The 12,689-nt window shown below is 45.2% G+C and overlaps 1 protein-coding gene across 1 annotated transcript in view; it reads left to right on the top strand.

The window, feature by feature from the left end:
• Window positions 1-7,359: 7,359 nt before the first annotated feature.
• LOC135536550 (E3 ubiquitin-protein ligase pellino homolog 1-like) overlaps window positions 7,360-12,689 on the top strand; it is a 41,031-nt gene continuing 35,701 nt past the window's right edge. Inside the window, exon 1 of the mRNA XM_064962850.1 lies at window positions 7,360-7,719. The gene's annotated coding sequence lies outside the window, so the exon portion shown is untranslated. The remainder of the gene's footprint in view (window positions 7,720-12,689) is intronic.

The following is a 12,689-nucleotide window of genomic DNA, read 5'->3' as shown; positions in this document are numbered from 1 at the left end:
AGGCCTGCCCTTATTGAGCTCTATGGGGATTAGGCCTGCCCTTATTGAGCTCTATGGGGATTAGGCCTGCCCTTATTGAGCTCTATGGGGATTAGGCCTGCCCTTATTGAGCTCTATTGGGGGGGTTATACCCACCCTTATTGAGCTCTATGGGGGTTAGGCCTGCCCTTATTGAGCTCTATTGGGGGTTATACCTACCCTTATTGTGCTCTATGGGGGTTAGGCCTGCCCTTATTGAGCTCTATGGGGGGGTTAGACCTACCCTTATTGAGTTCTATTGGGGTTAGGCCTGCCCTTATTGAGCTCTATGGGGATTAGGCCTGCCCTTATTGAGCTCTATGGGGATTAGGCCTGCCCTTATTGAGCTCTATGGGGATTAGGCCTGCCCTTATTGAGCTCTATGGGGATTAGGCCTGCCCTTATTGAGCTCTATTGGGGGGGTTATACCCACCCTTATTGAGCTCTATGGGGGTTAGGCCTGCCCTTATTGAGCTCTATTGGGGGTTATACCTACCCTTATTGTGCTCTATGGGGGTTAGGCCTGCCCTTATTGAGCTCTATGGGGGGGTTAGACCTACCCTTATTGAGTTCTATTGGGGTTAGGCCTGCCCTTATTGAGCTCTTATGGGGGTTACTGTAGCAAACATTTTCAAAATGATGTGCAACAGAAAACAAAATTGTGGGTTTCTTTCCGAGTGGCGCAGTGGTCTAAGGCACCTCATTGCAGTGCTGGAGGCGTCACTACAGATCCGGGTTCGATCCTGGGCTGTGTTGCATCCAGCTGCGACCGGGAGATCCATGAGGTGGCACACAATTGACCCAGCGTCATCCGGGTTATGGGAGGGTTTGGCCTAGCAGTCCTTACAGGAGTTTCAGCAATGGGACAAGACTGTAGCTACCAATTGGTTTTCATGAAAAAGAGGTCAAATGTTTTTAGAATGATAATGAGGGTTTGTTATTGGACAATTTCAGGCAGTCCCAGTCTGTTTGTTTACTTTTGTTTGGTGCCTAATGAGCCTTTAAAAGGTTATTCTGTAACTCATTTTGACCTGGTTTGATCGTATTCAAATCTATATTTTGATCGGTGTTGTTTCTATTGATGTCTGACGGTATTGGTCCTGGTTCAAAAATCAAGGACACTTTATTTAAATTGGATGTCTTATTTAGAGCATGGGCTTTTACTATTGGTGTGAATCCCTTGGTGTCATGTGACCTACAGACGACCAACACTTGAACTTCTACTAATAGCTTCTCTCTATATCTCACCAAACTGTGTTACACAAATACAGGTAGATCAGGTACGTGACTCTGCCCAGTCATCCGCATGCTCCTTGTAAGTTCCCGCCATTATGCTAAACATTCTAAAAACGTGTTCCTGGTTACTGTCTCCATGGCAGCCTGACAACAGTGCACGAGCCGGCCCCTAAACACCAAAGCCTGTGATAATCCTGTGACACCACCAGGCTTCCCTCCACACACACACACACACACACACACACACACACACACACGTTCTTTAGGTGCCCTTTACGCTGCTGAATGCAATCCTGTTGTTGCTATGTTTTGTCGCTTTAGCTCCGAAAACAACAACAACACCCTGAAATGCACTCCTGGTACGAGCAGAACTGAACACAGTGGTCTCTTTGAATTGAGCCCCTTCAAGGATGTAACTCTTGAGTTCCAATTTGATGTTTCACGAGTCCTCATACAGAGGTGTATTCACTTCAGTGGCCTTTTGGAAAGATAACTATTTGCTAAACATCCATCAGACCTGAAGCAGCCTGTGTGCTTTTACATGTGGAGTCAAAGAGCCTGTGTCAGACCTGCTGTGTTCAAATACCATTTGCAACCTTTTAAATACTTGTAGCATTTTCCCCTCGCCTGCCTGGCGTAGAGACCACGTGCCACATGGGTGAAGTTTGCATGTTGCAACTATTCTATTGGTCGATTGCGCCAAGCAAGCTCAATCAAGGACCAGCTAAAGTATTTACAATTATATCAAAAAGTATTTGAACCCAGGCCTTGACTCTAGAGGTGCTCTGTCCCAACGTTGGACGTGTTCAAGGGAGGGGCTGTGATGGTGTTGTAGCTATGGCAACATAAACAGGAGTGGCGGGTCGTTTGTCAACAGAGATTAGAACATGGGCCTATGTACTGTATGTTCCCGTGTGGCTCGGTTGGTAGAGCGTGGCACTTGCAACGCCTGGGCTGTGGATTTGATTCTCACTGGGGACCAGTATGAAAATGTTTGCACTCACTACTGTATGTTGCAGGGGACCAGTATGAAAATGTTTGCACTCACTACTGTATGTTGCAGGGGACCAGTATGAAAATGTATGCACTCACTACTGTATGTTGCAGGGGACCAGTATGAAAATGTTTGCACTCACTACTGTATGTTGCAGGGGACCAGTATGAAAATGTATGCACTCACTACTGTATGTTGCAGGGGACCAGTATGAAAATGTATGCACTCACTACTGTATGTTGCAGGGGACCAGTATGAAAATGTATGCACTCACTACTGTATGTTGCAGGGGACCAGTATGAAAATGTATGCACTCACTACTGTATGTTGCAGGGGACCAGTATGAAAATGTATGCACTCACTACTGTATGTTGCAGGGGACCAGTATGAAAATGTATGCACTCACTACTGTAAGTTGCAGAGCGTCTGATACATGACTAAAATAGATATTTTTATGTAAGCGTGTTCGGTAAAGGCTTAGAGAGAGAGTATGTGTGTAGTCCCTGCTGTAGTCCCATGTCCCATCCTATTCCCTATGTAGTGCCCAGAGCTCTGGTTAAAATAGGGAATAGGGGGCCGTAGCTGTTGACCAGAGCTCTGGGCACTACATAGGGAATAGGATGGGACATGGGACTACAGCAGGGACTACATACATGCTCTTTCTCTCTCTAAGCCCTTACCGAACACGCTTACATAAAAATATATATTTGAGTCATTTATCAGACATACATTAGCGAGTGCATACATTTTCATACTGATCCCCCGTGAGAATCAAATCCACAGCCCAGGCCGTAGCTGTGTGTTTTATAGTCCTCTGACAGTGAGAGGGGTGAGGAAGCGTGTGTTTTTGACGACCTTGACCACGGCCTAGTTTAATGAGTATTTAATCTGTCTTTGGCCCCAGTTGAATTGTCCCACTGACCTCATCCAGGGGATCAACTTGGATTCCATGTAAGGTGTAGAACAAGGGTCCCCAGGTTTTCTTCCTTTGTGACCCACGAATTGAGGTGTATTTTGAGCCGAAAACCCCCTAAAAAACATACACAGACCAAAGAATAAGTAAAAAATATTAGAGAAAATGTTGGTTTCTAAGCTATTCTCCTGCAATTCCACACATCCTGGCATGGCGCTGAAAGAAATGTTGCAATTTTAAATCCAATTTCCTGAAATTCTATACACTTTTCCATTGAGCTGAGAGAAACATTTGGATTTTTAAAGTTGATTTGTTTTTAAATTCTCAAAGAATATAGGCTATTATTGTCAAATGTATAGGTCCATTATCTTTTTACATACTTCATATTTGGTTTTAGTTAATGTTTACACTGAAAGCATTTTTCTATCCCGAAAATGTATTTCTTGGGGTGGCAATGTCATCCCGCGACCCACAAGTGGGTCTCCGACCCACAGTTTAGGAACCACTGGTGTAGGAGACACGTACGCACGCACGTACGCAGGCTAAGTTACTTTCTATAGTTATAGTTACTACTAGTTAGCTATCCAAATTATAATCAGTTACATATATTTTGCATTACCCAAACTCAGTAACGTAATCTGATTACTTGTAGTTACTTTTGGATTACTTTCCCCTTAAGAGGCATTAGAAGAAGAGAAAAAGGATCCATCTCAACACATTTGATGTCATCATAGTGATCTCTGACTTGTGGTCAGACTCGCTCAGTTTTTTGTTGTTGTAATTAGATGACATGTAACTGATTATATGTAATGAATTTACTCTCCAACACTACACAGACAGACAAACGCTGGCATGGACACACACACTATCTCTCTCAAACACACACACACACACTCACTATCTCACTCTCTCTCAAACACACACACTCACTCACTATCTCAGTCTCTCTCAAACACACACACACTCACTATCTCACTCTCAAACACACACACAATTTCACTCTCTCTCAAACACACACACACTCACTATCTCACTCTCTCTCAAACAAACACACACACACACACACTCTCACTCAAACACACACACTCTCACTCTCTCTCTCAAACAAACACACACCACACACACACACTATCTCACTCTCTCTCTCAAACACACACACACACACACACTATCTCACTCTCAAACACACACACACACACTATCTCACTCTCAAACACGCACACACTCTCACTCTCAAACACACACACACTCTCACTCTCTCTCTCTCAAACACACACACACACAAACACTCTCTCTCTCAAACACACACAAACAAACAAGCACAAACACCCTCCTAGGGAATGAGAAGGAAAGTCCTCTCTGCCTGTAGGCTTATGTTATGACTCCATTCAATTTCACCCTTCCAATGACATCTAGGGTGCTGGCATCTATAGAACAGGTTCACACGGGTGACATATTTGTCACACACGATGAGTGTCCACCATCGGCTGTGAGGGCAGTAGACCGTGAGTCCCATGCAACCAGACTTCAGTGGCTTGTTACAGCCTGTCTCAAACTCCTCTGTGGGAGAGAGAGAGTCCCAAATGAAGTTAGCAGCCTAGTATTCCCTATATAGTATACTACATTTGAGGGAATTTGCCACATATACAATGATACATCTGTGTGGCATGAAGGTCTGGAGTAGAGCGAGATTATATAACGGGCTGGGATCTATCGAACCCAAGATCTATACCTCAGCAATAAGGTAGGGAGTTCTGTATCATGAATATGGTCACAGGTAGATGTTGTTCAGCCCGGCACAACAGCAGAGGGCCAGTCAACCCATAAAGTCCTTATACTCTTGCATAAGGGCCTTATCTTTTATATCAGTGAGAATTTATTTTAAAAAAACAAAAAGGTTCAATTGATACACGCCCTCATAGGATGCGGGTTAGAGCTTCCACACATATCTCCATGTGACAGTGCTTGTTTATGGAAACCAGACGGAGGACTGAGGCGACCACCTGTGCTAAAATTGCCATCTAGTGTGCTCCGAACACCTGTGTGTAAAGGTTAACTGGAGAATAGTTCTGGCGGTTGGAGGCACCCATAGCTGGGTGGATCTGTGCAAAACTGTTGCAGTAAGTATCATTTTTATTTGAAAGATTATTCCTCGCTGATGAAAGGGCCATGTGTTTCGAAAGCAGTATCGCAAGCAATGATTATTGACATTTCTCAACAGCATCGGGATTGTAGTTCACATGAGCCAGTCATGGGCGAAGTTAACTGCTGAAAACTGTAGGGAGAAGGCAGAATTCTGCCTAGAGTTTGAGAGCTGGGATCTATCCACAGAAACATGACCTGATATTCAAGCGCCTACGGCTCACTACGAACAAGCACTGACAAAGAAACATACCATCTCAGAACACAGGACCACACCCCACAACATAAATGTACATAGCAACCATTCAGCATGGACGACACATCACAAAAACGTTCATCTGCACAAGTTCATGGGGTGTGGTTTAATACCATTTTAAATGCTCCCCAGTAAGTAGCGTCCCTTGGGAAACACTGACCAAAACTTTGGTTCCTGCCTTGTCACATACGGTTTGATTGACATAAGACCAGTAAAATGACTAGGTTCACCTGAATGAGCAATATTATATTGCCCTTTTCTGCTTTAAAAAAAAACTTTTACTTAACTAGGCAAGTCAGTTAAGAACAGATTCTTATTTACAACGACGGCCTAACAAAAGGCCTCCTGTGGGGACGGGGTTGGTGTTAAAAATAAAATACAAATATAGGACAAAATACACATCACAACAAGAGAGACAACACTGCATAAAGAGAGACCTTAGACAACAACATAGCATGTCAACAACACATGACAACACAGCATGGTAGCAACACAACAAGAGAGACAACACAGCATGGTAGCAACACAACATGACAACACAGCATGGTAGCAACACAACATGACAACACAGCATGGTAGCAACACAACACGACAACAACATGGTAGCAACACAACATGACAACAGCATGGTAGCAACACAAAATGACAACAACATGGTAGCAACACAACATGACAACACAGCATGGTAGAAACACAGCATGGTAGCAACGCAGCATGGTAGAAACACAGCATGGTAGCAACGCAACATGACAACACAGCATGGTAGCAACGCAACATGACAACACAGCATGGTAGCAACGCAACATGACAACACAGCATGGTAGAAACACAACATGACAACACAGCATGGTAGCAACACAACATGACAACACAGCATGGTAGCAACACAACATGACAACACAGCATGGTAGCATGACAACACAGCATGGTAGCAACACAACATGACAACACCGCATGGTAGCAACACAACATGACAACACAGCATGGTAGCAACACATGACAACGCAGCATGGTAGCAACACATGACAACACAGCATGGTAGCAACACAACATGACAACACAGCATGGTAGCAACACAACATGACAACACAGCATGGTAGCAACACAACACGACAACAACATGGTAGCAACACAACATGACAACAGCATGGTAGCAACACAAAATGACAACAACATGGTAGCAACACAACATGACAACACAGCATGGTAGCAACGCAACATGACAACACAGCATGGTAGCAACGCAACATGACAACACAGCATGGTAGCAACACAACATGACAACAACATGGCAGTGGGACAAAACATGGTACAAACATGGTTGGGCATAGACAACAGCACAAAGGGCAAGAAGGTAGAGACAACAGCACAAAGGGCAAGAAGGTAGAGACAACAATGCATCATGCAGAGCAGTCCAACTGTCACTAAGAGTGTCCATGATTGAAGAGATTCAACTGTCCAGTGTTTATGGCAGCTCGTTCCAGTCGCTAGCTGCAGAGAGCTGAAAAGAGGAGCAACGCAGGGATGTGTGTGCTTTGGGGACTAGAGGGCTGCAGTAGGTATCTCAGATAGGTGGGAGTTAGGCCGAAGAGGGTACATGCTTTTTCGTCTTCTTTGACGGACTGCGTGGTTTTACTCAGTTTCATTACATTCGCTGTAGGCTACCACACGAATGCATAATATATAAACAACTTGCACGTCACATTTCAAAACAAGTACTTGCATGGTGGCTTCTATGACAGGTTTAGATACTCTGCGGTGCCTTGTTAGGTCGAGAGCTCAACTACGATATCCACAATCCCTTTCGCATCATACGCGGCAGGATTTTCTCGGATCGGAGTACGCTACAATTCAAAACGAGACGTTTCTGTTTATGTTCAACACACCTCCAACATATTATTCTGCTGTCTGCACGGAGAGCGAAGCATTAAAAAAAACATTTGGGGGAATGTAACTTTGTACAGGAAGAAAGCTAACACGAATGATTGGCCATTCTGACTGTTTTTTTTGTATCAAACATTGAGATTTGTTGACAAATTGCCTTTGTTAGCTGGTAAACAAGCGAACTCAACGAACTTGGTCGGAAGCGGCGGGTGGTAGATGGTTGTCACCCGCTCACTGAGTGGTGTGTCTCGGCAGGAGGAGCGCATCGACTCCGCTGTAAGTAAAACTACCTAACAATAACCTCCCTCTCGTTTACACAAGATAACTAACCATATTAGCTTGCCAATCAGTTGACAATCTCCTATTTCCCTTTGTGAACCCGCTGGCTAGCTAACATAAGGGACAGTAGGCTAGCTAGCTAATATGATTGCTTGCTGGTGGAGAGATGTGCCAGGTAACGTTAACGTTAGAGTAGCTAGTTATTCCTCTCAACCTAGCTAGCTAACTAATAATGGTCATAATTTAGGCTATAACCAAATCTTCTCTTAACGTTAATCATAACTATTTATTTTTGGGTCATTGTAATGTATCCAAAGCTATTTAGTCATAAATCCTTACGTTTTTACGCATGGTGGTCCCGGGAATCGAACGCACTATTCCGGCTTTGTCTACCAACTGAGCTAACTAACAAACTAGGTTTTGCATCTCAAGTTGAAATGGGATAACATTCCCTCGTTCAAGCATCTGATCTGTTGGCTATCCCTGCTTCTGCCTTTGTTGGTCCGGTCTGTCAATGACTTGGATCCGCCTTTTTGACATCCATGTCCCGTTGTCGTATCAATCATTTGGTTCACCCTTTCCAATTATCTTATCTCTTGTTTCATTGCGGATCAATAGCTCGAATGGTGATTTGACTTGCCACTCAGCTATTGTTTAGCTACAAACGTTGTCGTCATTGCATTGTCACGGGTAAACATGTTGTTTACAAACTGATTTTTGGTCAGAATATGTTTTGTTTTTAAACTTGTGGATGTACACACACACAAACACCACCACCACCATGTGTTCTACTATCCTTGTGGGTACCTAGCCTTAACCTGACTCCTGAACTTAGCCCTAATTGTAACCAAAACACAAAACCTAACCCCTGAACTTAAAATAGCGTTTGTCCTTCTGGGGATGTGGGAAATGTCCCCACTAGGGATAATGTGCCTTGTTTTACTATCCTAGCGTGGGCTTGTTTTACTATCCTAGCGTGGGCTTGTTTTACTATCCTAGCGTGGGCTTGTTTTACTATCCTAGCGTGGGCTTGTTTTACTATCCTAGCGGGGACTTGTTTTACTATCCTAGCGGGGACTTGTTTTACTATCCTAGTGGGGACTATCCCAGTGGGGACTTGTTTTACTATCCCAGCGGGGACTTGTTTTACTATCCTAGCGGGGACTTGTTTTACTATCCTAGCGGGGACTTGTTTTACTATCCTAGCGGGGACTTGTTTTACTATCCCAGTGGGGACTTGTTTTACTATCCTAGCGGGGACTTGTTTTACTATCCTAGCGGGGACTTGTTTTACTATCCTAGCGGGGACTTGTTTTACTATCCTAGCGGGGACTATCCTAGTGGGGACTATCCCAGTGGGGACTTGTTTTACTATCCTAGCGGGGACTTGTTTTACTATCCTAGCGGGGACTTGTTTTACTATCCTAGCGGGGACTTGTTTTACTATCCTAGCGGGGACTTGTTTTACTATCCTAGCGGGGACTTGTTTTACTATCCTAGCGGGGACTTGTTTTACTATCCTAGCGGGGACTTGTTTTACTATCCTAGCGGGGACTTGTTTTACTATCCCAGCGGGGACTTGTTTTACTATCCCAGCGGGGACTTGTTTTACTATCCCAGCGGGGACTTGTTTTACTATCCTAGCGGGGACTTGTTTTGCTATCCTAGCGGGGACTTGTTTTGCTATCCTAGCGGGGACTTGTTTTACTATCCTAGCGGGGACTATCCTAGTGGGGACTTGTTTTACTATCCTAGCGGGGACTTGTTTTACTATCCTAGCGGGGACTTGTTTTACTATCCTTGCGGGGACTATCCTAGTGGGGACTTGTTTTACTATCCTAGCGGGGACTTGTTTTACTATCCTAGCGGGGACTATCCTAGTGGGGACTTGTTTTACTATCCCAGTGGGGACTTGTTTTACTCTCCTAGCGGGGACTTGTTTTACTATCCCAGCGGGGACTTGTTTTACTATCCTAGCGGGGACTTGTTTTACTATCCTAGCGGGGACTTGTTTTACTATCCTAGCGGGGACTTGTTTTACTATCCTAGCGGGGACTTGTTTTACTATCCTAGCGGGGACTTGTTTTACTATCCCAGCGGGACTTGTTTTACTATCCCAGCGGGGACTTGTTTTACTATCCTAGCGGGGACTTGTTTTACTATCCTAGCGGGGACTTGTTTTGCTATCCTAGCGGGGACTTGTTTTACTATCCTAGCGGGGACTTGTTTTACTATCCTAGCGGGGACTATCCTAGTGGGGACTTGTTTTACTATCCCAGTGGGGACTTGTTTTACTATCCTAGCGGGGACTTGTTTTACTATCCTAGCGGGGACTATCCTAGTGGGGACTTGTTTTACTATCCCAGTGGGGACTTGTTTTACTATCCTAGCGGGGACTTGTTTTACTATCCCAGTGGGGACTTGTTTTACTATCCTAGCGGGGACTTGTTTTACTATCCTAGCGGGGACTTGTTTTACTATCCTAGCGGGGACTTGTTTTACTATCCTAGCGGGGACTTGTTTTACTATCCTAGCGGGGACTTGTTTTACTATCCTAGCGGGGACTTGTTTTACTATCCTAGCGGGGACTTGTTTCACTGTCCTAGCGGGGACTTGTTTTACTATCCTAGCGGGGACTTGTTTTACTATCCTAGCGGGGACTTGTTTTACTATCCTAGCGGGGACTTGTTTTACTATCCTAGCGGGGACTTGTTTTACTATCCTAGCGGGGACTTGCTTTACTATCCTAGCGGGGACTTGTTTTAATATCCTAGTGGGGACTTTGGGCATTTCCAATACCCTCAAGGATAGTAATACACACACCCCTTCCCACCCCAGAGGGTCTGAGGGAGGGGGGGGGTCTGTCCCACTCCAGAGGGTCTGAGGGGGGGGGGGGGAATCTGTCCTCTATTGAATCTGTGGGTCTGTAGGAACCCCCACCTATCCAGTGTGTCTGTAGGAACCCCCACCTATCCAGTGTGTCTGTAGGAACCCCCACCTATCCAGTGTGTCTGTAGGAACCCCCACCTATCCAGAGTGTCTGTAGGAACCCCCACCTATCCAGAGTGTCTGTAGGAACCCCCACCTATCCAGAGTGTCTGTAGGAACCCCCACCTATCCAGTGTGTCTGTAGGAACCCCCACCTATCCAGAGTGTAAGATATCCATCAATCCGGTTTTCAATTTTTCAATTCTGTGTGTGTATGTGATGTGTGCTGTTCTCTGGAACTGTTGCGTCATGAGGCTTGGTACTGTGCGTTTGTGTTAACACACTGTAGGCCTGTGTGTTTTGGCCTGTGTGTGTGTGCCCTCTGTATGTGCCTGTACTCTGAATGGAATGCCTGGGTAGTTCCCCAGGTCATAACTGTGGGTGTGTACGTGTGTGTTTTTTGCTTACGTTCGTGCATACTGTAAGCTTATGAGTCTGTACTCTGAATGACATGCCTGGGTGAGTTCCCCAGGTCGTAACTGTGCGTGTATGAGGCTAGGGACATCTGAGCAGCTTAGGCTAGGCTGTAGGCTACACTCTGCAGTGTATGTGAAGCTTGGCACACTACTCTTCAGTTCAGCTTATTCGCTCCATTCAGTGTGCTGGGTTTGTGCATGTGAGATGGAGGATTACCAGGGTTTGTCATGGAAAGTGGGTCAGACAGTGGGTATGTTTTTACTGTCATTTCTGTTAGTGGGGAAAGAAAGACAAAGGCCTGGTAAAACATCATCAAACGTTTTTCCACATTGCTGGGAGCAGATTAGACTGTTGGTCTCTCTTTCTTAGTCTCTACACCTTGAGTCTATCCCAGTCTCTCTCTCGCTCTCTGTCTCTCTACTTCTTCCCTTCTAATTCTTTAGGTATATTCCAAACAGTCCATCACCCTCTCTGCTTCCCTCTTTCCCTACTTTTCCATCCCTCTCTGCTTCCCTCTTTCCCTACTTCTCCATCCCTCTCTGCTTCCCTCTTTCTCTACATCTCCATCCCTCTCTGCTTCCCTCTTTCTCTACATCTCCACCCCTCTCTGCTTCCCTCTTTCCCTACTTCTCCATCCCTCTCTGTCTTAATTACGCACATGAGGTCATTCATACATGGAAGGACATACCTGCCAACACCTGAGCTGAAAGAAAATGTCAAATCTGGACACGGGGGCAGTTTGCTTCTGGAGAAACATTTAACGACTAATTCTGTTTGTGGTTTGTGTTCTGAAGCTCTACCTTTTAGTCTAGCAGTTCACAACATTACAAATGCTGCTCCTGTGAAGTTTCCCCTGGGTTTTATATATATTATTTAACCTTTATTTAACTAGGCAAGTCAGTTAAGAACATATTCTTATTTACAGTGACGGCCTTCACCGACCAAATCAAACGACACTGGGCAAGTTGTGCGCTGGCCTATGTGACTCCCAATCAAGGCCGGTTTTGATATAGCCTGGATTCGAACCAGGGTGTCTCTAGTGATGCCTCTAACACTGAGATGCAGTGTCTTAGACCGCTGCGCCACTCGGGTGCCCAAGGTACAGATCTAGGATCAGCTTTCCCCCCAATGCTAACTAAAACCATTAGGGGGATGCTAAAACTGTCCCAAAATCAGCATTTTGGAACTTCACTAACTCCAATAAAGTTAGCCTTACTGAAATGAAGTAGTTTGTATTGTGAACACAACATTTATGATGTTGTCTTTCACCCCTCAGATTTGGTAAGTGAAAAAGTAGTAGTTGGGGTTAGAGAGGAGGGCTGGGAGTAGTAGTTGGGGTTAGAGAGGAGGGCTGGGAGTAGTAGTTGGGGTTAGAGAGGAGGGCTGGGAGTAGTAGTTGGGGTTAGAGTGGAGGGCTGGGAGTAGTAGTTGGGGTTAGAGAGGAGGGCTGGGAGTAGTAGTTGGGGTTAGAGAGGAGGGCTGGGAGTAGTAGTTGGGGTTAGAGAGGAGGGCTGGGAGTAGTAGTTGGGGTTAGAGAGGAGGGCTGGGAGTAGTAGTTGGGG

Source organism: Oncorhynchus masou, unplaced genomic scaffold, assembly GCF_036934945.1.
Source record: "Oncorhynchus masou masou isolate Uvic2021 unplaced genomic scaffold, UVic_Omas_1.1 unplaced_scaffold_631, whole genome shotgun sequence".
Lineage (NCBI taxonomy): Eukaryota > Metazoa > Chordata > Actinopteri > Salmoniformes > Salmonidae > Oncorhynchus > Oncorhynchus masou.
Note: the sequence above shows the minus strand (reverse complement) of the source record. Positions and strands in the feature narration are given on the sequence as shown.